This window comes from Spermophilus citellus, assembly GCF_964194105.1.
Source record: "Spermophilus citellus genome assembly, chromosome: 11".
NCBI classification, from domain to species: Eukaryota; Metazoa; Chordata; class Mammalia; order Rodentia; family Sciuridae; genus Spermophilus; species Spermophilus citellus.
The window spans coordinates 9,087,857-9,115,401 of NC_138192.1; positions in this window are offsets into that span (position 1 = coordinate 9,087,857).

Genomic DNA, 27,545 nt, shown 5'->3' on the forward strand with positions numbered 1-27,545 from the left:
GTCACTGCATTGGGCTACATCAATAGGAAACAAAACATAGAGATACAATGTGAAACTACTTTATTGTGTCATGTTTCAAGAAGCCAGCACAAACCGTGTTGGATTTAGAGTTCCAAATACATCTATCAATATAGGAGAAAACAGAGTGAAACCTAAAAATTCAAAGTGTTACTGGAAACGAACGCTTCAACATAGAAGAACGAAATTTGGGGAACCAAGTCGCCTTAGTGTACTGATCATTACCTGAAAGTATCATCCAGTTTGGGTGAAAAAATATTTGCTGAGATTTCTGGAGATTCGTAATTTTAGGAAGCTTGGCAACCCCTTTCCATGAAAGTGTTTCCCGCCAGTAACTGCTTAGGGCTACATCAAGAGGAAACAAAACGTAGAGATAGAACGTGAAACTACTTTATTGTGTCAAGTTTCAAGAAGCTAGCACAAACCCTGTTGGATTTAGAGTTCCAAATACATCAATCAATATAGGAGAAAACAGAGTGAAACCTAAAAATTCAAACTGTTACTGGAAACGAACGCTTCAACATAGAAGAACGAAATTTGGGGAACCAAGTCGCCTTAGTGTACTGATCATTACCTGAAAGTATCATCCAGTTTGGGTGAAAAAATATTTGCTGAGATTTCTGGAGATTCGTAATTTTGGGAAGCCTGGCAACCCCTTTCCATGAAAGTGTTTCCCGCCAGTCACTGCTTAGGGCTACATCAAGAGGAAACAAAACATAGAGATAGAACGTGAAACTACTTTATTGTGTCAAGTTTCAAGAAGCTAGCACAAACCGTGTTGGATTTAGAGTTCCAAATACATCTATCAATATAGGAGAAAACAGAGTGAAACCTAAAAATTCAAAGTGTTACTGGAAACGAACGCTTCAACATAGAAGAACGAAATTTGGGGAACCAAGTCGCCTTAGTGTACTGATCATTACCTGAAAGTATCATCCAGTTTGGGTGAAAAAATATTTGCTGAGATTTCTGGAGATTCGTAATTTTAGGAAGCTTGGCAACCCCTTTCCATGAAAGTGTTTCTCGCCAGTCACTGCTTAAGGCTACATCAAGAGGAAACAAAACATAGAGATAGAACGTGAAACTACTTTATTGTGTCAAGTTTCAAGAACCTAGCACAAACCGTGTTGGATTTAGAGTTCCAAACACATCTATCAATATAGGAGAAAACAGAGTGAAACCTAAAAATTCAAACTGTTACTGGAAACGAACGCTTCAACATAGAAGAACGAAATTTGGGGAACCAAGTCGCCTTAGTGTACTGATCATTACCTGAAAGTATCATCCAGTTTGGGTGAAAAAATATTTGCTGAGATTTCTGGAGATTCGTAATTTTGGGAAGCCTGGCAACCCCTTTCCATGAAAGTGTTTCTCGCCAGTCACTGCATTGGGCTTCATCAAGAGGAAACAAAACGTAGAGATAGAACGTGAAACTACTTTATTGTGTCATGTTTCAAGAAGCTAGCACAAACCGTGTTGGATTTAGAGTTCCAAATACATCTATCAATATAGGAGAAAACAGAGTGAAACCTAAAAATTCAAACTGTTACTGGAAACGAACGCTTCAACATAGAAGAACGAAATTTGGGGAACCAAGTCGCCTTAGTGTACTGATCATTACCTGAAAGTATCATCCAGTTTGGGTGAAAAAATATTTGCTGAGATTTCTGGAGATTCGTAATTTTGGGAAGCCTGGCAACCCCTTTCCATGAAAGTGTTTCTCGCCAGTCACTGCATTGGGCTACATCAAGAGGAAACAAAACATAGAGATAGAACGTGAAACTACTTTATTGTGTCATGTTTCAAGAAGCCAGCACAAACCGTGTTGGATTTAGAGTTCCAAATACATCTATCAATATAGGAGAAAACAGAGTGAAACCTAAAAATTCAAACTGTTACTGGAAACGAACGCTTCAACATAGAAGAACGAAATTTGGGGAACCAAGTCGCCTTAGTGTACTGATCATTACCTGAAAGTATCATCCAGTTTGGGTGAAAAAATATTTGCTGAGATTTCTGGAGATTCGTAATTTTGGGAAGCCTGGCAACCCCTTTCCATGAAAGTGTTTCTCGCCAGTCACTGCATTGGGCTACATCAAGAGGAAACAAAACATAGAGATAGAACGTGAAACTACTTTATTGTGTCATGTTTCAAGAAGCCAGCACAAACCGTGTTGGATTTAGAGTTCCAAATACATCTATCAATATAGGAGAAAACAGAGTGAAACCTAAAAATTCAAACTGTTACTGGAAACGAACGCTTCAACATAGAAGAACGAAATTTGGGGAACCAAGTCGCCTTAGTGTACTGATCATTACCTGAAAGTATCATCCAGTTTGGGTGAAAAAATATTTGCTGAGATTTCTGGAGATTCGTAATTTTGGGAAGCCTGGCAACCCCTTTCCATGAAAGTGTTTCTCGCCAGTCACTGCATTGGGCTACATCAAGAGGAAACAAAACATAGAGATAGAACGTGAAACTACTTTATTGTGTCATGTTTCAAGAAGCCAGCACAAACCGTGTTGGATTTAGAGTTCCAAATACATCTATCAATATAGGAGAAAACAGAGTGAAACCTAAAAATTCAAACTGTTACTGCAAACGAACGCTTCAAAATAGAAGAACGAAATTTGGGGAACCAAGTCGCCTTAGTGTACTGATCATTACCTGAAAGTATCATCCAGTTTGGGTGAAAAAATATTTGCTGAGATTTCTGGAGATTCGTAATTTTAGGAAGCTTGGCAACCCCTTTCCATGAAAGTGTTTCCCGCCAGTAACTGCTTAGGGCTACATCAAGAGGAAACAAAACATAGAGATAGAATGTGAAACTACTTTATTGTGTCAAGTTTCAAGAAGCTAGCACAAACCGTGTTGGATTTAGAGTTCCAAATACATCTATCAATATAGGAGAAAACAGAGTGGAACCTAAAAATTCAAACTGTTACTTGAAACGAACGCTTCAACATAGAAGAACGAAATTTGGGGAACCAAGTCGCCTTAGTGTACTGATCATTACCTGAAAGTATCATCCAGTTTGGGTGAAAAAATATTTGCTGAGATTTCTGGAGATTCGTAATTTTGGGAAGCTTGGCAACCCCTTTCCATGAAAGTGTTTCTCGCCAGTCACTGCTTAGGGCTACATCAAGAGGAAACAAAACATAGAGATAGAACGTGAAACTACTTTATTGTGTCAAGTTTCAAGAAGCTAGCACAAACCGTGTTGGATTTAGAGTTCCAAATACATCTATCAATATAGGAGAAAACAGAGTGAAACCTAAAAATTCAAAGTGTTACTGGAAACGAACGCTTCAACATAGAAGAACGAAATTTGGGGAACCAAGTCGCCTTAGTGTACTGATCATTACCTGAAAGTATCATCCAGTTTGGGTGAAAAAATATTTGCTGAGATTTCTGGAGATTCGTAATTTTAGGAAGCTTGGCAACCCCTTTCCATGAAAGTGTTTCTCGCCAGTCACTGCTTAAGGCTACATCAAGAGGAAACAAAACATAGAGATAGAACGTGAAACTACTTTATTGTGTCAAGTTTCAAGAACCTAGCACAAACCGTGTTGGATTTAGAGTTCCAAACACATCTATCAATATAGGAGAAAACAGAGTGAAACCTAAAAATTCAAACTGTTACTGGAAACGAACGCTTCAACATAGAAGAACGAAATTTGGGGAACCAAGTCGCCTTAGTGTACTGATCATTACCTGAAAGTATCATCCAGTTTGGGTGAAAAAATATTTGCTGAGATTTCTGGAGATTCGTAATTTTGGGAAGCCTGGCAACCCCTTTCCATGAAAGTGTTTCTCGCCAGTCACTGCATTGGGCTACATCAAGAGGAAACAAAACATAGAGATAGAACGTGAAACTACTTTATTGTTTCATGTTTCAAGAAGCCAGCACAAACCGTGTTGGATTTAGAGTTCCAAATACATCTATCAATATAGGAGAAAACAGAGTGAAACCTAAAAATTCAAACTGTTACTGGAAACGAACGCTTCAACATAGAAGAACGAAATTTGGGGAACCAAGTCGCCTTAGTGTACTGATCATTACCTGAAAGTATCATCCAGTTTGGGTGAAAAAATATTTGCTGAGATTTCTGGAGATTCGTAATTTTGGGAAGCCTGGCAACCCCTTTCCATGAAAGTGTTTCTCGCCAGTCACTGCATTGGGCTACATCAAGAGGAAACAAAACATAGAGATAGAACGTGAAACTACTTTATTGTGTCATGTTTCAAGAAGCCAGCACAAACCGTGTTGGATTTAGAGTTCCAAATACATCTATCAATATAGGAGAAAACAGAGTGAAACCTAAAAATTCAAACTGTTACTGCAAACGAACGCTTCAACATAGAAGAACGAAATTTGGGGAACCAAGTCGCCTTAGTGTACTGATCATTACCTGAAAGTATCATCCAGTTTGGGTGAAAAAATATTTGCTGAGATTTCTGGAGATTCGTAATTTTGGGAAGCCTGGCAACCCCTTTCCATGAAAGTGTTTCTCGCCAGTCACTGCATTGGGCTACATCAAGAGGAAACAAAACATAGAGATAGAACGTGAAACTACTTTATTGTGTCATGTTTCAAGAAGCCAGCACAAACCGTGTTGGATTTAGAGTTCCAAATACATCTATCAATATAGGAGAAAACAGAGTGAAACCTAAAAATTCAAACTGTTACTGCAAACGAACGCTTCAACATAGAAGAACGAAATTTGGGGAACCAAGTCGCCTTAGTGTACTGATCATTACCTGAAAGTATCATCCAGTTTGGGTGAAAAAATATTTGCTGAGATTTCTGGAGATTCGTAATTTTAGGAAGCTTGGCAACCCCTTTCCATGAAAGTGTTTCCCGCCAGTAACTGCTTAGGGCTACATCAAGAGGAAACAAAACATAGAGATAGAACGTGAAACTACTTTATTGTGTCAAGTTTCAAGAAGCTAGCACAAACCCTGTTGGATTTAGAGTTCCAAATACATCTATCAATATAGGAGAAAACAGAGTGAAACCTAAAAATTCAAACTGTTACTGGAAACGAACGCTTCAACATAGAAGAACGAAATTTGGGGAACCAAGTCGCCTTAGTGTACTGATCATTACCTGAAAGTATCTTCCAGTTTGGGTGAAAAAATATTTGCTGAGATTTCTGGAGATTCGTAATTTTGGGAAGCCTGGCAACCCCTTTCCATGAAAGTGTTTCCCGCCAGTCACTGCTTAGGGCTACATCAAGAGGAAACAAAACATAGAGATAGAACGTGAAACTACTTTATTGTGTCAAGTTTCAAGAAGCTAGCACAAACCGTGTTGGATTTAGAGTTCCAAATACATCTATCAATATAGGAGAAAACAGAGTGAAACCTAAAAATTCAAAGTGTTACTGGAAACGAACGCTTCAACATAGAAGAACGAAATTTGGGGAACCAAGTCGCCTTAGTGTACTGATCATTACCTGAAAGTATCATCCAGTTTGGGTGAAAAAATATTTGCTGAGATTTCTGGAGATTCGTAATTTTAGGAAGCTTGGCAACCCCTTTCCATGAAAGTGTTTCTCGCCAGTCACTGCTTAAGGCTACATCAAGAGGAAACAAAACATAGAGATAGAACGTGAAACTACTTTATTGTGTCAAGTTTCAAGAACCTAGCACAAACCGTGTTGGATTTAGAGTTCCAAACACATCTATCAATATAGGAGAAAACAGAGTGAAACCTAAAAATTCAAACTGTTACTGGAAACGAACGCTTCAACATAGAAGAACGAAATTTGGGGAACCAAGTCGCCTTAGTGTACTGATCATTACCTGAAAGTATCATCCAGTTTGGGTGAAAAAATATTTGCTGAGATTTCTGGAGATTCGTAATTTTGGGAAGCCTGGCAACCCCTTTCCATGAAAGTGTTTCTCGCCAGTAACTGCTTAGGGCTACATCAAGAGGAAACAAAACGTAGAGATAGAACGTGAAACTTCTTTATTGTGTCAAGTTTCAAGAAGCTAGCACAAACCGTGTTGGATTTAGAGTTCCAAATACATCTATCAATATAGGAGAAAACAGAGTGAAACCTAAAAATTCAAACTGTTACTGGAAACGAACGCTTCAACATAGAAGAACGAAATTTGGGGAACCAAGTCGCCTTAGTGTACTGATCATTACCTGAAAGTATCATCCAGTTTGGGTGAAAAAATATTTGCTGAGATTTCTGGAGATTCGTAATTTTGGGAAGCCTGGCAACCCCTTTCCATGAAAGTGTTTCTCGCCAGTCACTGCATTGGGCTACATCAAGAGGAAACAAAACATAGAGATAGAACGTGAAACTACTTTATTGTGTCAAGTTTCAAGAAGCTAGCACAAACCGTGTTGGATTTAGAGTTCCAAATACATCTATCAATATAGGAGAAAACAGAGTGAAACCTAAAAATTCAAAGTGTTACTGCAAACGAACGCTTCAACATAGAAGAACGAAATTTGGGGAACCAAGTCGCCTTAGTGTACTGATCATTACCTGAAAGTATCATCCAGTTTGGGTGAAAAAATATTTGCTGAGATTTCTGGAGATTCATAATTTTAGGAAGCTTGGCAACCCCTTTCCATGAAAGTGTTTCCCGCCAGTAACTGCTTAGGGCTACATCAAGAGGAAACAAAACATAGAGATAGAACGTGAAACTACTTTATTGTGTCAAGTTTCAAGAAGCTAGCACAAACCGTGTTGGATTTAGAGTTCCAAATACATCTATCAATATAGGAGAAAACAGAGTGAAACCTAAAAATTCAAACTGTTACTGGAAACGAACGCTTCAACATAGAAGAACGAAATTTGGGGAACCAAGTCGCCTTAGTGTACTGATCATTACCTGAAAGTATCATTCAGTTTGGGTGAAAAAATATTTGCTGAGAATCCTGGAGATTCGTAATTTTAGGAAGCTTGGCAACCCCTTTCCATGAAAGTGTTTCTCGCCAGTTACTGCTTAGGGCTACATCAAGAGGAAACAAAACGTAGAGATAGAACGTGAAACTACTTTATTGTGTCAAGTTTCAAGAAGCTAGCACAAACCCTGTTGGATTTAGAGTTCCAAATACATCTATCAATATAGGAGAAAACAGAGTGAAACCTAAAAATTCAAAGTGTTACTGGAAACGAACGCTTCAACATAGAAGAACGAAATTTGGGGAACCAAGTCGCCTTAGTGTACTGATCATTACCTGAAAGTATCATTCAGTTTGGGTGAAAAAATATTTGCTGAGATTTCTGGAGATTCGTAATTTTAGGAAGCTTGGCAACCCCTTTCCATGAAAGTGTTTCCCGCCAGTAACTGCTTAGGGCTACATCAAGAGGAAACAAAACATAGAGATAGAACGTGAAACTACTTTATTGTGTCAAGTTTCAAGAAGCTAGCACAAACCCTGTTGGATTTAGAGTTCCAAATACATCTATCAATATAGGAGAAAACAGAGTGAAACCTAAAAATTCAAACTGTTACTGGAAACGAACGCTTCAACATAGAAGAACGAAATTTGGGGAACCAAGTCGCCTTAGTGTACTGATCATTACCTGAAAGTATCATCCAGTTTGGGTGAAAAAATATTTGCTGAGATTTCTGGAGATTCGTAATTTTGGGAAGCCTGGCAACCCCTTTCCATGAAAGTGTTTCCCGCCAGTCACTGCTTAGGGCTACATCAAGAGGAAACAAAACATAGAGATAGAACGTGAAACTACTTTATTGTGTCAAGTTTCAAGAAGCTAGCACAAACCGTGTTGGATTTAGAGTTCCAAATACATCTATCAATATAGGAGAAAACAGAGTGAAACCTAAAAATTCAAAGTGTTACTGGAAACGAACGCTTCAACATAGAAGAACGAAATTTGAGGAACCAAGTCGCCTTAGTGTACTGATCATTACCTGAAAGTATCATCCAGTTTGGGTGAAAAAATATTTGCTGAGATTTCTGGAGATTCGTAATTTTAGGAAGCTTGGCAACCCCTTTCCATGAAAGTGTTTCTCGCCAGTCACTGCTTAAGGCTACATCAAGAGGAAACAAAACATAGAGATAGAACGTGAAACTACTTTATTGTGTCAAGTTTCAAGAACCTAGCACAAACCGTGTTGGATTTAGAGTTCCAAACACATCTATCAATATAGGAGAAAACAGAGTGAAACCTAAAAATTCAAACTGTTACTGGAAACGAACGCTTCAACATAGAAGAACGAAATTTGGGGAACCAAGTCGCCTTAGTGTACTGATCATTACCTGAAAGTATCATCCAGTTTGGGTGAAAAAATATTTGCTGAGATTTCTGGAGATTCGTAATTTTGGGAAGCCTGGCAACCCCTTTCCATGAAAGTGTTTCTCGCCAGTAACTGCTTAGGGCTACATCAAGAGGAAACAAAACGTAGAGATAGAACGTGAAACTTCTTTATTGTGTCAAGTTTCAAGAACCTAGCACAAACCGTGTTGGATTTAGAGTTCCAAATACATCTATCAATATAGGAGAAAACAGAGTGAAACCTAAAAATTCAAACTGTTACTGGAAACGAACGCTTCAACATAGAAGAACGAAATTTGGGGAACCAAGTCGCCTTAGTGTACTGATCATTACCTGAAAGTATCATCCAGTTTGGGTGAAAAAATATTTGCTGAGATTTCTGGAGATTCGTAATTTTGGGAAGCCTGGCAACCCCTTTCCATGAAAGTGTTTCTCGCCAGTCACTGCATTGGGCTACATCAAGAGGAAACAAAACATAGAGATAGAACGTGAAACTACTTTATTGTGTCAAGTTTCAAGAAGCTAGCACAAACCGTGTTGGATTTAGAGTTCCAAATACATCTATCAATATAGGAGAAAACAGAGTGAAACCTAAAAATTCAAAGTGTTACTGCAAACGAACGCTTCAACATAGAAGAACGAAATTTGGGGAACCAAGTCGCCTTAGTGTACTGATCATTACCTGAAAGTATCATCCAGTTTGGGTGAAAAAATATTTGCTGAGATTTCTGGAGATTCATAATTTTAGGAAGCTTGGCAACCCCTTTCCATGAAAGTGTTTCCCGCCAGTAACTGCTTAGGGCTACATCAAGAGGAAACAAAACATAGAGATAGAACGTGAAACTACTTTATTGTGTCAAGTTTCAAGAAGCTAGCACAAACCGTGTTGGATTTAGAGTTCCAAATACATCTATCAATATAGGAGAAAACAGAGTGAAACCTAAAAATTCAAACTGTTACTGGAAACGAACGCTTCAACATAGAAGAACGAAATTTGGGGAACCAAGTCGCCTTAGTGTACTGATCATTACCTGAAAGTATCATTCAGTTTGGGTGAAAAAATATTTGCTGAGATTTCTGGAGATTCGTAATTTTAGGAAGCTTGGCAACCCCTTTCCATGAAAGTGTTTCTCGCCAGTTACTGCTTAGGGCTACATCAAGAGGAAACAAAACGTAGAGATAGAACGTGAAACTACTTTATTGTGTCAAGTTTCAAGAAGCTAGCACAAACCCTGTTGGATTAAGAGTTCCAAATACATCTATCAATATAGGAGAAAACAGAGTGAAACCTAAAAATTCAAAGTGTTACTGGAAACGAACGCTTCAACATAGAAGAACGAAATTTGGGGAACCAAGTCGCCTTAGTTTACTGATCATTACCTGAAAGTATCATTCAGTTTGGGTGAAAAAATATTTGCTGAGATTTCTGGAGATTCGTAATTTTAGGAAGCTTGGCAACCCCTTTCCATGAAAGTGTTTCCCGCCAGTAACTGCTTAGGGCTACATCAAGAGGAAACAAAACATAGAGATAGAACGTGAAACTACTTTATTGTGTCAAGTTTCAAGAAGCTAGCACAAACCCTGTTGGATTTAGAGTTCCAAATACATCTATCAATATAGGAGAAAACAGAGTGAAACCTAAAAATTCAAACTGTTACTGGAAACGAACGCTTCAACATAGAAGAACGAAATTTGGGGAACCAAGTCGCCTTAGTGTACTGATCATTACCTGAAAGTATCATCCAGTTTGGGTGAAAAAATATTTGCTGAGATTTCTGGAGATTCGTAATTTTGGGAAGCCTGGCAACCCCTTTCCATGAAAGTGTTTCCCGCCAGTCACTGCTTAGGGCTACATCAAGAGGAAACAAAACATAGAGATAGAACGTGAAACTACTTTATTGTGTCAAGTTTCATGAAGCTAGCACAAACCCTGTTGGATTTAGAGTTCCAAATACATCTATCAATATAGGAGAAAACAGAGTGAAACCTAAAAATTCAAAGTGTTACTGGAAACGAACGCTTCAACATAGAAGAACGAAATTTGGGGAACCAAGTCGCCTTAGTGTACTGATCATTACCTGAAAGTATCATCCAGTTTGGGTGAAAAAATATTTGCTGAGATTTCTGGAGATTCGTAATTTTAGGAAGCTTGGCAACCCCTTTCCATGAAAGTGTTTCTCGCCAGTCACTGCTTAAGGCTACATCAAGAGGAAACAAAACATAGAGATAGAACGTGAAACTACTTTATTGTGTCAAGTTTCAAGAACCTAGCACAAACCGTGTTGGATTTAGAGTTCCAAACACATCTATCAATATAGGAGAAAACAGAGTGAAACCTAAAAATTCAAACTGTTACTGGAAACGAACGCTTCAACATAGAAGAACGAAATTTGGGGAACCAAGTCGCCTTAGTGTACTGATCATTACCTGAAAGTATCATCCAGTTTGGGTGAAAAAATATTTGCTGAGATTTCTGGAGATTCGTAATTTTGGGAAGCCTGGCAACCCCTTTCCATGAAAGTGTTTCTCGCCAGTAACTGCTTAGGGCTACATCAAGAGGAAACAAAACGTAGAGATAGAACGTGAAACTTCTTTATTGTGTCAAGTTTCAAGAAGCTAGCACAAACCGTGTTGGATTTAGAGTTCCAAATACATCTATCAATATAGGAGAAAACAGAGTGAAACCTAAAAATTCAAACTGTTACTGGAAACGAACGCTTCAACATAGAAGAACGAAATTTGGGGAACCAAGTCGCCTTAGTGTACTGATCATTACCTGAAAGTATCATCCAGTTTGGGTGAAAAAATATTTGCTGAGATTTCTGGAGATTCTTAATTTTGGGAAGCCTGGCAACCACTTTCCATGAAAGTGTTTCTCGCCAGTCACTGCATTGGGCTACATCAAGAGGAAACAAAACATAGAGATAGAACGTGAAACTACTTTATTGTCTCAAGTTTCAAGAAGCTAGCACAAACCGTGTTGGATTTAGAGTTCCAAATACATCTATCAATATAGGAGAAAACAGAGTGAAACCTAAAAATTCAAACTGTAACTGCAAACGAACGCTTCAACATAGAAGAACGAAATTTGGGGAACCAAGTCGCCTTAGTGTACTGATCATTACCTGAAAGTATCATCCAGTTTGGGTGAAAAAATATTTGCTGAGATTTCTGGAGATTCGTAATTTTAGGAAGCTTGGCAACCCCTTTCCATGAAAGTGTTTCTCGCCAGTCACTGCTTAAGGCTACATCAAGAGGAAACAAAACATAGAGATAGAACGTGAAACTAATTTATTGTGTCAAGTTTCAAGAACCTAGCACAAACCGTGTTGGATTTAGAGTTCCAAACACATCTATCAATATAGGAGAAAACAGAGTGAAACCTAAAAATTCAAACTGTTACTGGAAACGAACGCATCAACATAGAAGAACGAAATTTGGGGAACCAAGTCGCCTTAGTGTACTGATCATTACCTGAAAGTATCATCCAGTTTGGGTGAAAAAATATTTGCTGAGATTTCTGGAGATTCGTAATTTTGGGAAGCCTGGCAACCCCTTTCCATGAAAGTGTTTCTCGCCAGTCACTGCATTGGGCTACATCAAGAGGAAACAAAACATAGAGATAGAACGTGAAACTACTTTATTGTGTCATGTTTCAAGAAGCCAGCACAAACCGTGTTGGATTTAGAGTTCCAAATACATCTATCAATATAGGAGAAAACAGAGTGAAACCTAAAAATTCAAACTGTTACTGCAAACGAACGCTTCAACATAGAAGAACGAAATTTGGGGAACCAAGTCGCCTTAGTGTACTGATCATTACCTGAAAGTATCATCCAGTTTGGGTGAAAAAATATTTGCTGAAATTTCTGGAGATTCGTAATTTTAGGAAGCTTGGCAACCCCTTTCCATGAAAGTGTTTCCCGCCAGTAACTGCTTAGGGCTACATCAAGAGGAAACAAAACATAGAGATAGAACGTGAAACTACTTTATTGTGTCAAGTTTCAAGAAGCTAGCACAAACCCTGTTGGATTTAGAGTTCCAAATACATCTATCAATATAGGAGAAAACAGAGTGAAACCTAAAAATTCAAACTGTTACTGGAAACGAACGCTTCAACATAGAAGAACGAAATTTGGGGAACCAAGTCGCCTTAGTGTACTGATCATTACCTGAAAGTATCATCCAGTTTGGGTGAAAAAATATTTGCTGAGATTTCTGGAGATTCGTAATTTTGGGAAGCCTGGCAACCCCTTTCCATGAAAGTGTTTCCCGCCAGTCACTGCTTAGGGCTACATCAAGAGGAAACAAAACATAGAGATAGAACGTGAAACTACTTTATTGTGTCAAGTTTCAAGAAGCTAGCACAAACCGTGTTGGATTTAGAGTTCCAAATACATCTATCAATATAGGAGAAAACAGAGTGAAACCTAAAAATTCAAAGTGTTACTGGAAACGAACGCTTCAACATAGAAGAACGAAATTTGGGGAACCAAGTCACCTTAGTGTACTGATCATTACCTGAAAGTATCATCCAGTTTGGGTGAAAAAATATTTGCTGAGATTTCTGGAGATTCGTAATTTTAGGAAGCTTGGCAACCCCTTTCCATGAAAGTGTTTCTCGCCAGTCACTGCTTAAGGCTACATCAAGAGGAAACAAAACATAGAGATAGAACGTGAAACTACTTTATTGTGTCAAGTTTCAAGAACCTAGCACAAACCGTGTTGGATTTAGAGTTCCAAACACATCTATCAATATAGGAGAAAACAGAGTGAAACCTAAAAATTCAAACTGTTACTGGAAACGAACGCTTCAACATAGAAGAACGAAATTTGGGGAACCAAGTCGCCTTAGTGTACTGATCATTACCTGAAAGTATCATCCAGTTTGGGTGAAAAAATATTTGCTGAGATTTCTGGAGATTCGTAATTTTGGGAAGCCTGGCAACCCCTTTCCATGAAAGTGTTTCTCGCCAGTCACTGCATTGGGCTACATCAAGAGGAAACAAAACGTAGAGATAGAACGTGAAACTACTTTATTGTGTCATGTTTCAAGAAGCTAGCACAAACCGTGTTGGATTTAGAGTTCCAAATACATCTATCAATATAGGAGAAAACAGAGTGAAACCTAAAAATTCAAAGTGTTACTGGAAACGAACGCTTCAACATAGAAGAACGAAATTTGGGGAACCAAGTCGCCTTAGTGTACTGATCATTACCTGAAAGTATCATCCAGTTTGGGTGAAAAAATATTTGCTGAGATTTCTGGAGATTCGTAATTTTGGGAAGCCTGGCAACCCCTTTCCATGAAAGTGTTTCTCGCCAGTCACTGCATTGGGCTACATCAAGAGGAAACAAAACATAGAGATACAACGTGAAACTACTATATTGTGTCATGTTTCAAGAAGCCAGCACAAACCGTGTTGGATTTAGAGTTCCAAATACATCTATCAATATAGGAGAAAACAGAGTGAAACCTAAAAATTCAAACTGTTACTGCAAACGAACGCTTCAACATAGAAGAACGAAATTTGGGGAACCAAGTCGCCTTAGTGTACTGATCATTACCTGAAAGTATCATCCAGTTTGGGTGAAAAAATATTTGCTGAGATTTCTGGAGATTCGTAATTTTAGGAAGCTTGGCAACCCCTTTCCATGAAAGTGTTTCCCGCCAGTAACTGCTTAGGGCTACATCAAGAGGAAACAAAACGTAGAGATAGAACGTGAAACTACTTTATTGTGTCAAGTTTCAAGAAGCTAGCACAAACCGTGTTGGATTTAGAGTTCCAAATACATCTATCAATATAGGAGAAAACAGAGTGGAACCTAAAAATTCAAACTGTTACTGGAAACGAACGCTTCAACATAGAAGAACGAAATTTGGGGAACCAAGTCGCCTTAGTGTACTGATCATTACCTGAAAGTATCATCCAGTTTGGGTGAAAAAATATTTGCTGAGATTTCTGGAGATTCGTAATTTTGGGAAGCCTGGCAACCCCTTTCCATGAAAGTGTTTCTCGCCAGTCACTGCATTGGGCTACATCAAGAGGAAACAAAACATAGAGATAGAACGTGAAACTACTTTATTGTGTCAAGTTTCAAGAAGCTAGCACAAACCGTGTTGGATTTAGAGTTCCAAATACATCTATCAATATAGGAGAAAACAGAGTGAAACCTAAAAATTCAAAGTGTTACTGGAAACGAACGCTTCAACATAGAAGAACGAAATTTGGGGAACCAAGTCGCCTTAGTGTACTGATCATTACCTGAAAGTATCATCCAGTTTGGGTGAAAAAATATTTGCTGAGATTTCTGGAGATTCGTAATTTTGGGAAGCCTGGCAACCCCTTTCCATGAAAGTGTTTCTCGCCAGTCACTGCTTAAGGCTACATCAAGAGGAAACAAAACATAGAGATAGAACGTGAAACTACTTTATTGTGTCAAGTTTCAAGAAGCCAGCACAAACCGTGTTGGATTTAGAGTTCCAAATACATCTATCAATATAGGAGAAAACAGAGTGAAACCTAAAAATTCAAACTGTTACTGGAAACGAACGCTTCAACATAGAAGAACGAAATTTGGGGAACCAAGTCGCCTTAGTGTACTGATCATTACCTGAAAGTATCATCCAGTTTGGGTGAAAAAATATTTGCTGAGATTTCTGGAGATTCGTAATTTTGGGAAGCCTGGCAACCCCTTTCCATGAAAGTGTTTCTCGCCAGTCACTGCTTAGGGCTACATCAAGAGGAAACAAAACATAGAGATAGAACGTGAAACTACTTTATTGTGTCAAGTTTCAAGAAGCTAGCACAAACCGTGTTGGATTTAGAGTTCCAAATACATCTATCAATATAGGAGAAAACAGAGTGAAACCTAAAAATTCAAAGTGTTACTGCAAACGAACGCTTCAACATAGAAGAACGAAATTTGGGGAACCAAGTCGCCTTAGTGTACTGATCATTACCTGAAAGTATCATTCAGTTTGGGTGAAAAAATATTTGCTGAGATTTCTGGAGATTCGTAATTTTAGGAAGCCTGGCAACCCCTTTCCATGAAAGTGTTTCTCGCCAGTTACTGCTTAGGGCTACATCAAGAGGAAACAAAACGTAGAGATAGAACGTGAAACTACTTTATTGTGTCAAGTTTCAAGAAGCTAGCACAAACCCTGTTGGATTTAGAGTTCCAAATACATCTATCAATATAGGAGAAAACAGAGTGAAACCTAAAAATTCAAAGTGTTACTGGAAACGAACGCTTCAACATAGAAGAACGAAATTTGGGGAACCAAGTCGCCTTAGTGTACTGATCATTACCTGAAAGTATCATTCAGTTTGGGTGAAAAAATATTTGCTGAGATTTCTGGAGATTCGTAATTTTAGGAAGCTTGGCAACCCCTTTCCATGAAAGTGTTTCCCGCCAGTAACTGCTTAGGGCTACATCAAGAGGAAACAAAACATAGAGATAGAACGTGAAACTACTTTATTGTGTCAAGTTTCAAGAAGCTAGCACAAACCCTGTTGGATTTAGAGTTCCAAATACATCTATCAATATAGGAGAAAACAGAGTGAAACCTAAAAATTCAAACTGTTACTGGAAACGAACGCTTCAACATAGAAGAACGAAATTTGGGGAACCAAGTCGCCTTAGTGTACTGATCATTACCTGAAAGTATCATCCAGTTTGGGTGAAAAAATATTTGCTGAGATTTCTGGAGATTCGTAATTTTGGGAAGCCTGGCAACCCCTTTCCATGAAAGTGTTTCCCGCCAGTCACTGCTTAGGGCTACATCAAGAGGAAACAAAACATAGAGATAGAACGTGAAACTACTTTATTGTGTCAAGTTTCAAGAAGCTAGCACAAACCGTGTTGGATTTAGAGTTCCAAATACATCTATCAATATAGGAGAAAACAGAGTGAAACCTAAAAATTCAAAGTGTTACTGGAAACGAACGCTTCAACATAGAAGAACGAAATTTGGGGAACCAAGTCGCCTTAGTGTACTGATCATTAGCTGAAAGTATCATTCAGTTTGGGTGAAAAAATATTTGCTGAGATTTCTGGAGATTCGTAATTTTAGGAAGCTTGGCAACCCCTTTCCATGAAAGTGTTTCTCGCCAGTTACTGCTTAGGGCTACATCAAGAGGAAACAAAACGTAGAGATAGAACGTGAAACTACTTTATTGTGTCAAGTTTCAAGAAGCTAGCACAAACCGTGTTGGATTTAGAGTTCCAAATACATCTATCAATATAGGAGAAAACAGAGTGAAACCTAAAAATTCAAACTGTTACTGGAAACGAACGCTTCAACATAGAAGAACGAAATTTGGGGAACCAAGTCGCCTTAGTGTACTGATCATTACCTGAAAGTATCATCCAGTTTGGGTGAAAAAATATTTGCTGAGATTTCTGGAGATTCGTAATTTTGGGAAGCCTGGCAACCCCTTTCCATGAAAGTGTTTCCCGCCAGTCACTGCATTGGGCTACATCAAGAGGAAACAAAACATAGAGATAGAACGTGAAACTACTTTATTGTGTCAAGTTTCAAGAAGCTAGCACAAACCGTGTTGGATTTAGAGTTCCAAATACATCTATCAATATAGGAGAAAACAGAGTGAAACCTAAAAATTCAAAGTGTTACTGGAAACGAACGCTTCAACATAGAAGAACGAAATTTGGGGAACCAAGTCGCCTTAGTGTACTGATCATTACCTGAAAGTATCATTCAGTTTGGGTGAAAAAATATTTGCTGAGATTTCTGGAGATTCGTAATTTTAGGAAGCTTGGCAACCACTTTCCATGAAAGTGTTTCTCGCCAGTTACTGCTTAGGGCTACATCAAGAGGAAACAAAACGTAGAGATAGAACGTGAAACTACTTTATTGTGTCAAGTTTCAAGAAGCTAGCACAAACCCTGTTGGATTTAGAGTTCCAAATACATCTATCAATATAGGAGAAAACAGAGTGAAACCTAAAAATTCAAAGTGTTACTGGAAACGAACGCTTCAACATAGAAGAACGAAATTTGGGGAACCAAGTCGCCTTAGTGTACTGATCATTACCTGAAAGTATCATTCAGTTTGGGTGAAAAAATATTTGCTGAGATTTCTGGAGATTCGTAATTTTAGGAAGCTTGGCAACCCCTTTCCATGAAAGTGTTTCCCGCCAGTAACTGCTTAGGGCTACATCAAGAGGAAACAAAACATAGAGATAGAACGTGAAACTACTTTATTGTGTCAAGTTTCAAGAAGCTAGCACAAACCCTGTTGGATTTAGAGTTCCAAATACATCTATCAATATAGGAGAAAACAGAGTGAAACCTAAAAATTCAAACTGTTACTGGAAACGAACGCTTCAACATAGAAGAACGAAATTTGGGGAACCAAGTCGCCTTAGTGTACTGATCATTACCTGAAAGTATCATCCAGTTTGGGTGAAAAAATATTTGCTGAGATTTCTGGAGATTCGTAATTTTGGGAAGCCTGGCAACCCCTTTCCATGAAAGTGTTTCCCGCCAGTCACTGCTTAGGGCTACATCAAGAGGAAACAAAACGTAGAGATAGAACGTGAAACTACTTTATTGTGTCAAGTTTCAAGAAGCTAGCACAAACCGTGTTGGATTTAGAGTTCCAAATACATCTATCAATATAGGAGAAAACAGAGTGAAACCTAAAAATTCAAACTGTTACTGGAAACGAACGCTTCAACATTCAAGAACGAAATTTGGGGAACCAAGTCGCCTTAGTGTACTGATCATTACCTGAAAGTATCATCCAGTTTGGGTGAAAAAATATTTGCTGAGATTTCTGGAGATTCGTAATTTTGGGAAGCCTGGCAACCCCTTTCCATGAAAGTGTTTCTCGCCAGTCACTGCATTGGGCTACATCAAGAGGAAACAAAACATAGAGATAGAACGTGAAACTACTTTATTGTGTCAAGTTTCAAGAAGCTAGCACAAACCGTGTTGGATTTAGAGTTCCAAATACATCTATCAATATAGGAGAAAACAGAGTGAAACCTAAAAATTCAAACTGTTACTGCAAACGAACGCTTCAACATAGAAGAACGAAATTTGGGGAACCAAGTCGCCTTAGTGTACTGATCATTACCTGAAAGTATCATCCAGTTTGGGTGAAAAAATATTTGCTGAGATTTCTGGAGATTCATAATTTTAGGAAGCTTGGCAACCCCTTTCCATGAAAGTGTTTCCCGCCAGTAACTGCTTAGGGCTACATCAAGAGGAAACAAAACATAGAGATAGAACGTGAAACTACTTTATTGTGTCAAGTTTCAAGAAGCTAGCACAAACCGTGTTGGATTTAGAGTTCCAAATACATCTATCAATATAGGAGAAAACAGAGTGAAACCTAAAAATTCAAACTGTTACTGGAAACGAACGCTTCAACATAGAAGAACGAAATTTGGGGAACCAAGTCGCCTTAGTGTACTGATCATTACCTGAAAGTATCATTCAGTTTGGGTGAAAAAATATTTGCTGAGATTTCTGGAGATTCGTAATTTTAGGAAGCTTGGCAACCCCTTTCCATGAAAGTGTTTCTCGCCAGTTACTGCTTAGGGCTACATCAAGAGGAAACAAAACGTAGAGATAGAACGTGAAACTACTTTATTGTGTCAAGTTTCAAGAAGCTAGCACAAACCCTGTTGGATTTAGAGTTCCAAATACATCTATCAATATAGGAGAAAACAGAGTGAAACCTAAAAATTCAAAGTGTTACTGGAAACGAACGCTTCAACATAGAAGAACGAAATTTGGGGAACCAAGTCGCCTTAGTGTACTGATCATTACCTGAAAGTATCATTCAGTTTGGGTGAAAAAATATTTGCTGAGATTTCTGGAGATTCGTAATTTTAGGAAGCTTGGCAACCCCTTTCCATGAAAGTGTTTCCCGCCAGTAACTGCTTAGGGCTACATCAAGAGGAAACAAAACATAGAGATAGAACGTGAAACTACTTTATTGTGTCAAGTTTCAAGAAGCTAGCACAAACCCTGTTGGATTTAGAGTTCCAAATACATCTATCAATATAGGAGAAAACAGAGTGAAACCTAAAAATTCAAACTGTTACTGGAAACGAACGCTTCAACATAGAAGAACTAAATTTGGGGAACCAAGTCGCCTTAGTGTACTGATCATTACCTGAAAGTATCATCCAGTTTGGGTGAAAAAATATTTGCTGAGATTTCTGGAGATTCGTAATTTTGGGAAGCCTGGCAACCCCTTTCCATGAAAGTGTTTCCCGCCAGTCACTGCTTAGGGCTACATCAAGAGGAAACAAAACATAGAGATAGAACGTGAAACTACTTTATTGTGTCAAGTTTCAAGAAGCTAGCACAAACCGTGTTGGATTTAGAGTTCCAAATACATCTATCAATATAGGAGAAAACAGAGTGAAACCTAAAAATTCAAACTGTTACTGGAAACGAACGCTTCAACATAGAAGAACGAAATTTGGGGAACCAAGTCGCCTTAGTGTACTGATCATTACCTGAAAGTATCATCCAGTTTGGGTGAAAAAATATTTGCTGAGATTTCTGGAGATTCATAATTTTAGGAAGCTTGGCAACCCCTTTCCATGAAAGTGTTTCCCGCCAGTAACTGCTTAGGGCTACATCAAGAGGAAACAAAACATAGAGATAGAACGTGAAACTACTTTATTGTGTCAAGTTTCAAGAAGCTAGCACAAACCGTGTTGGATTTAGAGTTCCAAATACATCTATCAATATAGGAGAAAACAGAGTGAAACCTAAAAATTCAAACTGTTACTGGAAACGAACGCTTCAACATAGAAGAACGAAATTTGGGGAACCAAGTCGCCTTAGTGTACTGATCATTACCTGAAAGTATCATTCAGTTTGGGTGAAAAAATATTTGCTGAGATTTCTGGAGATTCGTAATTTTAGGAAGCTTGGCAACCCCTTTCCATGAAAGTGTTTCTCGCCAGTTACTGCTTAGGGCTACATCAAGAGGAAACAAAACGTAGAGATAGAACGTGAAACTACTTTATTGTGTCAAGTTTCAAGAAGCTAGCACAAACCCTGTTGGATTTAGAGTTCCAAATACATCTATCAATATAGGAGAAAACAGAGTGAAACCTAAAAATTCAAAGTGTTACTGGAAACGAACGCTTCAACATAGAAGAACGAAATTTGGGGAACCAAGTCGCCTTAGTGTACTGATCATTACCTGAAAGTATCATTCAGTTTGGGTGAAAAAATATTTGCTGAGATTTCTGGAGATTCGTAATTTTAGGAAGCTTGGCAACCCCTTTCCATGAAAGTGTTTCCCGCCAGTAACTGCTTAGGGCTACATCAAGAGGAAACAAAACATAGAGATAGAACGTGAAACTACTTTATTGTGTCAAGTTTCAAGAAGCTAGCACAAACCCTGTTGGATTTAGAGTTCCAAATACATCTATCAATATAGGAGAAAACAGAGTGAAACCTAAAAATTCAAACTGTTACTGGAAACGAACGCTTCAACATAGAAGAACGAAATTTGGGGAACCAAGTCGCCTTAGTGTACTGATCATTACCTGAAAGTATCATCCAGTTTGGGTGAAAAAATATTTGCTGAGATTTCTGGAGATTCGTAATTTTGGGAAGCCTGGCAACCCCTTTCCATGAAAGTGTTTCCCGCCAGTCACTGCTTAGGGCTACATCAAGAGGAAACAAAACATAGAGATAGAACGTGAAACTACTTTATTGTGTCAAGTTTCAAGAAGCTAGCACAAACCGTGTTGGATTTAGAGTTCCAAATACATCTATCAATATAGGAGAAAACAGAGTGAAACCTAAATTTCAAAGTGTTACTGGAAACGAACGCTTCAACATAGAAGAACGAAATTTGGGCAACCAAGTCGCTTTAGTGTACTGATCATTACCTGAAAGTATCATCCAGTTTGGGTGAAAAAAATATTTGCTGAGATTTCTGGAGATTCGTAATTTTAGGAAGCTTGGCAACCCCTTTCCATGAAAGTGTTTCTCGCCAGTCACTGCTTAAGGCTACATCAAGAGGAAACAAAACATAGAGATAGAACGTGAAACTACTTTATTGTGTCAAGTTTCAAGAACCTAGCACAAACCGTGTTGGATTTAGAGTTCCAAACACATCTATCAATATAGGAGAAAACAGAGTGAAACCTAAAAATTCAAACTGTTACTGGAAACGAACGCTTCAACATAGAAGAACGAAATTTGGGGAACCAAGTCGCCTTAGTGTACTGATCATTACCTGAAAGTATCATCCAGTTTGGGTGAAAAAATATTTGCTGAGATTTCTGGAGATTCGTAATTTTGGGAAGCCTGGCAACCCCTTTCCATGAAAGTGTTTCTCGCCAGTAACTGCTTAGGGCTACATCAAGAGGAAACAAAACGTAGAGATAGAACGTGAAACTTCTTTATTGTGTCAAGTTTCAAGAAGCTAGCACAAACCGTGTTGGATTTAGAGTTCCAAATACATCTATCAATATAGGAGAAAACAGAGTGAAACCTAAAAATTCAAACTGTTACTGGAAACGAACGCTTCAACATAGAAGAACGAAATTTGGGGAACCAAGTCGCCTTAGTGTACTGATCATTACCTGAAAGTATCATCCAGTTTGGGTGAAAAAATATTTGCTGAGATTTCTGGAGATTCGTAATTTTGGGAAGCCTGGCAACCCCTTTCCATGAAAGTGTTTCTCGCCAGTCACTGCATTGGGCTACATCAAGAGGAAACAAAACATAGAGATAGAACGTGAAACTACTTTATTGTGTCAAGTTTCAAGAAGCTAGCACAAACCGTGTTGGATTTAGAGTTCCAAATACATCTATCAATATAGGAGAAAACAGAGTGAAACCTAAAAATTCAAACTGTTACTGCAAACGAACGCTTCAACATAGAAGAACGAAATTTGGGGAACCAAGTCGCCTTAGTGTACTGATCATTACCTGAAAGTATCATCCAGTTTGGGTGAAAAAATATTTGCTGAGATTTCTGGAGATTCATAATTTTAGGAAGCTTGGCAACCCCTTTCCATGAAAGTGTTTCCCGCCAGTAACTGCTTAGGGCTACATCAAGAGGAAACAAAACATAGAGATAGAACGTGAAACTACTTTATTGTGTCAAGTTTCAAGAAGCTAGCACAAACCGTGTTGGATTTAGAGTTCCAAATACATCTATCAATATAGGAGAAAACAGAGTGAAACCTAAAAATTCAAACTGTTACTGGAAACGAACGCTTCAACATAGAAGAACGAAATTTGGGGAACCAAGTCGCCTTAGTGTACTGATCATTACCTGAAAGTATCATCCAGTTTGGGTGAAAAAATATTTGCTGAGATTTCTGGAGATTCGTAATTTTGGGAAGCCTGGCAACCCCTTTCCATGAAAGTGTTTCTCGCCAGTCACTGCTTAGGGCTACATCAAGAGGAAACAAAACATAGAGATAGAACGTGAAACTACTTTATTGTGTCAAGTTTCAAGAAGCTAGCACAAACCGTGTTGGATTTAGAGTTCCAAATACATCTATCAATATAGGAGAAAACAGAGTGAAACCTAAAAATTCAAAGTGTTACTGCAAACGAACGCTTCAACATAGAAGAACGAAATTTGGGGAACCAAGTCGCCTTAGTGTACTGATCATTACCTGAAAGTATCATCCAGTTTGGGTGAAAAAATATTTGCTGAGATTTCTGGAGATTCGTAATTTTAGGAAGCTTGGCAACCCCTTTCCATGAAAGTGTTTCTCGCCAGTCACTGCTTAAGGCTACATCAAGAGGAAACAAAACATAGAGATAGAACGTGAAACTAATTTATTGTGTCAAGTTTCAAGAACCTAGCACAAACCGTGTTGGATTTAGAGTTCCAAACACATCTATCAATATAGGAGAAAACAGAGTGAAACCTAAAAATTCAAACTGTTACTGGAAACGAACGCTTCAACATAGAAGAACGAAATTTGGGGAACCAAGTCGCCTTAGTGTACTGATCATTACCTGAAAGTATCATCCAGTTTGGGTGAAAAAATATTTGCTGAGATTTCTGGAGATTCGTAATTTTGGGAAGCCTGGCAACCCCTTTCCATGAAAGTGTTTCTCGCCAGTCACTGCATTGGGCTACATCAAGAGGAAACAAAACATAGAGATAGAACGTGAAACTACTTTATTGTGTCATGTTTCAAGAAGCCAGCACAAACCGTGTTGGATTTAGAGTTCCAAATACATCTATCAATATAGGAGAAAACAGAGTGAAACCTAAAAATTCAAACTGTTACTGGAAACGAACGCTTCAACATAGAAGAACGAAATTTGGGGAACCAAGTCGCCTTAGTGTACTGATCATTACCTGAAAGTATCATCCAGTTTGGGTGAAAAAATATTTGCTGAGATTTCTGGAGATTCGTAATTTTAGGAAGCTTGGCAACCCCTTTCCATGAAAGTGTTTCCCGCCAGTAACTGCTTAGGGCTACATCAAGAGGAAACAAAACATAGAGATAGAACGTGAAACTACTTTATTGTGTCAAGTTTCAAGAAGCTAGCACAAACCCTGTTGGATTTAGAGTTCCAAATACATCTATCAATATAGGAGAAAACAGAGTGAAACCTAAAAATTCAAACTGTTACTGGAAACGAACGCTTCAACATAGAAGAACGAAATTTGGGGAACCAAGTCGCCTTAGTGTACTGATCATTACCTGAAAGTATCATCCAGTTTGGGTGAAAAAATATTTGCTGAGATTTCTGGAGATTCGTAATTTTGGGAAGCCTGGCAACCCCTTTCCATGAAAGTGTTTCCCGCCAGTCACTGCTTAGGGCTACATCAAGAGGAAACAAAACATAGAGACAGAACGTGAAACTACTTTATTGTGTCAAGTTTCAAGAAGCTAGCACAAACCGTGTTGGATTTAGAGTTCCAAATACATCTATCAATATAGGAGAAAACAGAGTGAAACCTAAAAATTCAAAGTGTTACTGGAAACGAACGCTTCAACATAGAAGAATGAAATTTGGGGAACCAAGTCGCCTTAGTGTACTGATCATTACCTGAAAGTATCATCCAGTTTGGGTGAAAAAATATTTGCTGAGATTTCTGGAGATTCGTAATTTTAGGAAGCTTGGCAACCCCTTTCCATGAAAGTGTTTCTCGCCAGTCACTGCTTAAGGCTACATCAAGAGGAAACAAAACATAGAGATAGAACGTGAAACTACTTTATTGTGTCAAGTTTCAAGAAGCTAGCACAAACCGTGTTGGATTTAGAGTTCCAAACACATCTATCAATATAGGAGAAAACAGAGTGAAACCTAAAAATTCAAACTGTTACTGGAAACGAACGCTTCAACATAGAAGAACGAAATTTGGGGAACCAAGTTGCCTTAGTGTACTGATCATTACCTGAAAGTATCATCCAGTTTGGGTGAAAAAATATTTGCTGAGATTTCTGGAGATTCGTAATTTTGGGAAGCCTGGCAACCCCTTTCCATGAAAGTGTTTCTCGCCAGTCACTGCATTGGGCTACATCAAGAGGAAACAAAACGTAGAGATAGAACGTGAAACTACTTTATTGTGTCATGTTTCAAGAAGCTAGCACAAACCGTGTTGGATTTAGAGTTCCAAATACATCTATCAATATAGGAGAAAACAGAGTGAAACCTAGAAATTCAAAGTGTTACTGGAAACGAACGCTTCAACATAGAAGAACGAAATTTGGGGAACCAAGTCACCTTAGTGTACTGATCATTACCTGAAAGTATCATCCAGTTTGGGTGAAAAAATATTTGCTGAGATTTCTGGAGATTCGTAATTTTGGGAAGCCTGGCAACCCCTTTCCATGAAAGTGTTTCTCGCCAGTCACTGCATTGGGCTACATCAAGAGGAAACAAAACATAGAGATAGAACGTGAAACTACTTTATTGTGTCATGTTTCAAGAAGCCAGCACAAACCGTGTTGGATTTAGAGTTCCAAATACATCTATCAATATAGGAGAAAACAGAGTGAAACCTAAAAATTCAAAGTGTTACTGGAAACGAACGCTTCAACATAGAAGAACGAAATTTGGGGAACCAAGTCGCCTTAGTGTACTGATCATTACCTGAAAGTATCATCCAGTTTGGGTGAAAAAATATTTGCTGAGATTTCTGGAGATTCGTAATTTTAGGAAGCTTGGCAACCCCTTTCCATGAAAGTGTTTCCCGCCAGTAACTGCTTAGGGCTACATCAAGAGGAAACAAAACGTAGAGATAGAACGTGAAACTTCTTTATTGTGTCAAGTTTCAAGAAGCTAGCACAAACCGTGTTGGATTTAGAGTTCCAAATACATCTATCAATATAGGAGAAAACAGAGTGAAACCTAAAAATTCAAACTGTTACTGGAAACGAACGCTTCAACATAGAAGAACGAAATTTGGGGAACCAAGTCGCCTTAGTGTACTGATCATTACCTGAAAGTATCATCCAGTTTGGGTGAAAAAATATTTGCTGAGATTTCTTGAGATTCGTAATTTTGGGAAGCCTGGCAACCCCTTTCCATGAAAGTGTTTCTCGCCAGTCACTGCATTGGGCTACATCAAGAGGAAACAAAACGTAGAGATAGAACGTGAAACTACTTTATTGTGTCATGTTTCAAGAAGCTAGCACAAACCGTGTTGGATTTAGAGTTCCAAATACATCTATCAATATAGGAGAAAACAGAGTGAAACCTAAAAATTCAAAGTGTTACTGGAAACGAACGCTTCAACATAGAAGAACGAAATTTGGGGAACCAAGTCGCCTTAGTGTACTGATCATTACCTGAAAGTATCATCCAGTTTGGGTGAAAAAATATTTGCTGAGATTTCTGGAGATTCGTAATTTTGGGAAGCCTGGCAACCCCTTTCCATGAAAGTGTTTCTCGCCAGTCACTGCATTGGGCTACATCAAGAGGAAACAAAACATAGAGATACAACGTGAAACTACTATATTGTGTCATGTTTCAAGAAGCCAGCACAAACCGTGTTGGATTTAGAGTTCCAAATACATCTATCAATATAGGAGAAAACAGAGTGAAACCTAAAAATTCAAACTGTTACTGCAAACGAACGCTTCAACATAGAAGAACGAAATTTGGGGAACCAAGTCGCCTTAGTGTACTGATCATTACCTGAAAGTATCATCCAGTTTGGGTGAAAAAATATTTGCTGAGATTTCTGGAGATTCGTAATTTTAGGAAGCTTGGCAACCCCTTTCCATGAAAGTGTTTCCCGCCAGTAACTGCTTAGGGCTACATCAAGAGGAAACAAAATGTAGAGATAGAACGTGAAACTACTTTATTGTGTCAAGTTTCAAGAACCTAGCACAAACCGTGTTGTATTTAGAGTTCCAAATACATCTATCAATATAGGAGAAAACAGAGTGGAACCTAAAAATTCAAACTGTTACTGGAAACGAACGCTTCAACATAGAAGAACGAAATTTGGGGAACCAAGTCGCCTTAGTGTACTGATCATTACCTGAAAGTATCATCCAGTTTGGGTGAAAAAATATTTGCTGAGATTTCTGGAGATTCGTAATTTTGGGAAGCCTGGCAACCCCTTTCCATGAAAGTGTTTCTCGCCAGTCACTGCATTGGGCTACATCAAGAGGAAACAAAACATAGAGATAGAACGTGAAACTACTTTATTGTGTCAAGTTTCAAGAAGCTAGCACAAACCGTGTTGGATTTAGAGTTCCAAATACATCTATCAATATAGGAGAAAACAGAGTGAAACCTAAAAATTCAAAGTGTTACTGGAAACGAACGCTTCAACATAGAAGAACGAAATTTGGGGAACCAAGTCGCCTTAGTGTACTGATCATTACCTGAAAGTATCATCCAGTTTGGGTGAAAAAATATTTGCTGAGATTTCTGGAGATTCGTAATTTTGGGAAGCCTGGCAACCCCTTTCCATGAAAGTGTTTCTCGCCAGTCACTGCATTGGGCTACATCAAGAGGAAACAAAACATAGAGATAGAACGTGAAACTACTTTATTGTGTCATGTTTCAAGAAGCCAGCACAAACCGTGTTGGATTTAGAGTTCCAAATACATCTATCAATATAGGAGAAAACAGAGTGAAACCTAAAAATTCAAAGTGTTACTAAAAACGAACGCTTCAACATAGAAGAACGAAATTTGGGCAAGTCGCCTTAGTGTACTGATCATTACATGAAAGTATCATCCAGTTTGGGTGAAAAAATATTTGCTGAGATTTCTGGAGATTCGTAATTTTAGGAAGCTTGGCAACCCCTT